The sequence below is a fragment of the Formica exsecta genome, unplaced genomic scaffold (genome assembly GCF_003651465.1).
Source record: "Formica exsecta isolate Colony F162 unplaced genomic scaffold, ASM365146v1 scaffold2, whole genome shotgun sequence".
NCBI lineage: Eukaryota > Metazoa > Arthropoda > Insecta > Hymenoptera > Formicidae > Formica > Formica exsecta.
In genome coordinates, this window is record NW_021849297.1 from 318,943 (window position 1) to 323,014 (window position 4,072).

Sequence of the window (4,072 nt, forward strand, 5' to 3'; positions counted from 1 at the left end):
ATTCCCCTTCGCATATCTCGATTAAAAAAAAAAAAAACTCTAATTATAATTGAATGGATTTCAATAGATTGCTATGCCAACCTACATTAATTCCTTCAAATTAAGTTTGCACTATTGTGTTGACATATTATGAATGACATTAAAAAGAAATAAATAAATAAATTGTAAAATATAATGAAAACATACATATATGAAAGTATGCATTACAAAAAATACCTGCATTTTTTACAGGGATATTTTCAAATCGGATTTGTGAACGCTGTAAGCATCCTTTAAGCGTCATTCTTCGTTGGGGAAATCGATCGCTCTTATACGACCGTATATGATTTAACGTATCGTCGTGCGCAGCCAAAGACGGGAGGAGCCTCAACAAAATTAAACAATATATCGTTCAACAAATATAATTCGTAAAAACGCGCCGTCGTCCTCGACGCTGCGCGCGACGACAGGTAAAACGCATCGACCGTCATCGATTAGTATACTTCTTGTGATTGTCTCGTTCTCGATAACTATGATATAGATATAATTAATCTTTTTAGTTCTTGATCGAAGATCGTGCGCGCCGAAATTGACCGTGTATCCCAAATCATTTCTCGTACAAAGAAAGATCGAAGGGAAATTTAAATTCATCAAAATCATCGAGTTGAGAGATCTTCTTCTCTCGCGTGCGATTTAATCTCGGCGGCGCGATCTCGCGCGTAACGTATACAATTTCCGTCTGTCTTATCGTATACCGTTTTCATCCTGGTCGCGATGAGATCTGCGATTAATTTCCCCGACGAGAGAGTTGGCGCGTCGAAAGACTCGACGGATTTGTACGACCGAGGAGTCCTTCTCTTCGTGCCATTTCCTACCTACCTACCTACCTGCTTACTTCGTGAGGAGGAGGAGGAGGAGGAGGCGATCGAGGATCGCATGATCGATCGGCGCGCATCTCGTGCAGAGGAGCCACGCACGTGCGTTCGCTCAGCGCGACGTAACTTACGAATTCGTGTAATTGTTCCGATTTAACCAGGACCGTAGCTATACTGACTTTTCTCACACCTGAGTCTTTCGGTATACGTGGGTTATCTTCTTTTTTTTTTTTTTTTTAGTTTAGTATACTAAAACGCCAATCGCGCGAGGCACAACGTGAAATGTCGGCGTTCCTCTTTAGCCGTAGGAGATATCGAATGTCCTCGGGAGATCGTTTCTCGCGCGGCGTATCCGTTGGAATTTTTCCTGGATAGATCTCGAATAGGATATGTTCGCGGGAAGGAACACCGACGCGTTGTCACTCGGCTCTCGGCAGGAGCAGTTGTGTTACATTACAATTTTTATACAAGATTTGCGTGTATGCGGGCGTATTGAAAATATCGATAAAATTTTTGTCTTATGCTCTTTCTCTTCTCGCTCCCTCTATTCGTGTCAGCCTCTCGTTTCGCGCCCCCCGTCCGATCAGAGAGGATGGTGCCGACGATCCATCCTTCCGAACGAACCGTCGTGTCTCGATCGTCGAGAGATCAACGAGACACGCGTCCTCGTATGACGCGTGTGACGTTAACGAGGGACGTTTTTATTATTTCGTACCCTTTATTCGTCGTGAATCTGCACTCACGTATATATAATCGACGTTTTAATTTCATTAAAATTTTTTTCTCTTAATAAACATGTGCTCTGTGTGTCTGGCGTATCGCGTTATAAAGGTCTCTCGAAAATTCATTCCCCTTCATCGAAAAACAAACGCTCTGTCCCCTCGCTCCGGTTCCCTAACTCGCATGTTCGCTTTTTTCTTAATCTCTCTATCATCATTTGCTCGCTAACATGTTTACGTATATCAAGGACGCGTGCGCGATAAGATTCGTATAGAAATATAGAGATTCCTTCAAAATATCGGGAACGGGGGAACGAGGGATAAGCGATTGGAGGAGATAAATATAGATTGGAGATTGATTGCATTCTACTTTTTCCTTCGTTCGATTGCGTCTTCATGACTAACATGTCGTTGGAAAAAAAAAAAAACGATAATCATAATTTTATCAAAACGTACGACGAATACGGAGACTACGGAGAAAACGGAGAATATCGATGACGAAAAAGGGGTGCGTAAAACGGGAGAGAAAGAAGTGCGAGAAAGATTGAAAACAAAATTAATGTGTGTATATGTGCAAATAAACGCGCGCATACAGAAACGAAGGGAGGCGATGATGGTATCGCGAAGATATAATATCGATTCGTTCTTATCGACGAGAAAAGGATAAGGGAAGTGTCAAATTCGAAGGGGCTTTCCGTCGCCGTGGATTCGTTGCTAATTGGTTCCAAGAGAGGAATGAATACCGACGTGATCGCGGAAACGCGTGCGACGAGTACCTCGACGATCGCTTCCGTTCGTTTTCGTTCGTTTTACGCGCGATTCGTTGAAATTTCGATCGATGTTTTACATCGCCGATCGATCGATAGATAATACGAACTTATCAAAAGTGCGATCCAAGTTTCATCTTCATTCCGAACAGCCATCGGATTGAATTTTTCTAAATCGCGATACACTTTTTCAAAAATTCGATGAAACTTTAAAACTCGATATGGGCTTACATCGATTCTTTTGATAAACATACTATATATTATATTCATATTAATTTTTTTTTTTGTATTATTTCATGTTTACATCTCTCTCATCAAATTTAATAGATTTAATAGTTTAATAGTAATGCATATTAATCGATCGGATTAATTTAATATAAATATAGTATTTGTTAGTATACATATTCAAAGATCATTTAAATACACTCGCGTTTCGGTTCTTACTATCGAGAATTCAACGAATCTCTCCGTGGCCGGATTTTGATTAAATGTAATTGAATTAAATTTAGTTGAATTTGTGTGTTGGATTTTTCGCGATTGTCGAGATATCGTCGGAAACCATGTCGTGTTTCGGGTGGAGACGGAGAAAAATAACGGATAACTGGAAAATTCGATGAAACTTTAAAACTCGATATGGGCTTACATCGATTCTTTTGATAAACATACTATATATTATATTCATATTAATTTTTTTTTTTGTATTATTTCATGTTTACATCTCTCTCATCAAATTTAATAGATTTAATAGTTTAATAGTAATGCATATTAATCGATCGGATTAATTTAATATAAATATAGTATTTGTTAGTATACATATTCAAAGATCATTTAAATACACTCGCGTTTCGGTTCTTACTATCGAGAATTCAACGAATCTCTCCGTGGCCGGATTTTGATTAAATGTAATTGAATTAAATTTAGTTGAATTTGTGTGTTGGATTTTTCGCGATTGTCGAGATATCGTCGGAAACCATGTCGTGTTTCGGGTGGAGACGGAGAAAAATAACGGATAACTGGCGCGAATCTTTGATGAAATGTATGAAAACATACATTTCGAAACCGTAACATCAAAATGTACGCGAATAACGTTATTAGTACATACGCGTAATGTATAGATATTAAAATATTTTCAATATCAATCTTTTTTTCTATTTCGCGTGTGCTTCCCTGTTCCTTACCTTTCTGATGTAGTTACTGATCGTAGATTTTCGTGAACATGAACAAAGAAAAGTAAAACCACAAAAACGAATCATTCTTCTCAATCTCCTGCCCGATATTCTTTGTTTTCCCACTTTCTTTTTTCCGTCGTAGAAGAAAAACCGTGTCGGAAAAATGAACGCGAGTCCGCAAGACGGGTCCTCTCAATCGAATCCCGCTTTTCCTCTCTCCCAATCTTATTTTCACAGAGAGTTGAATTAACTATTTTTTTTATACAGAATATATTATAATAAACTGTAAACGCGTGTACTTCTGTTTAATTATTTTTATGGTCGTGGGGGAGTTATGTTCTGTATAGTTGTGTGTTGTGTACGGTGGGACTGCATATATGCGAGTATATCTCTGCGAAGCTGAGAGATCGGAGTCTTAGTGTGTGTATGTGTGTGTGTGTGTGTGTGTATAAGTGTATGTCACTTGTGCGGGGGTTGGATTGGGTTGAGATTTTAGAGGGTGGGACTCTCGGAGGAATATCGCTGCGTCATCGAGTGCACGACGAACAGCGTCAATCCTCTCT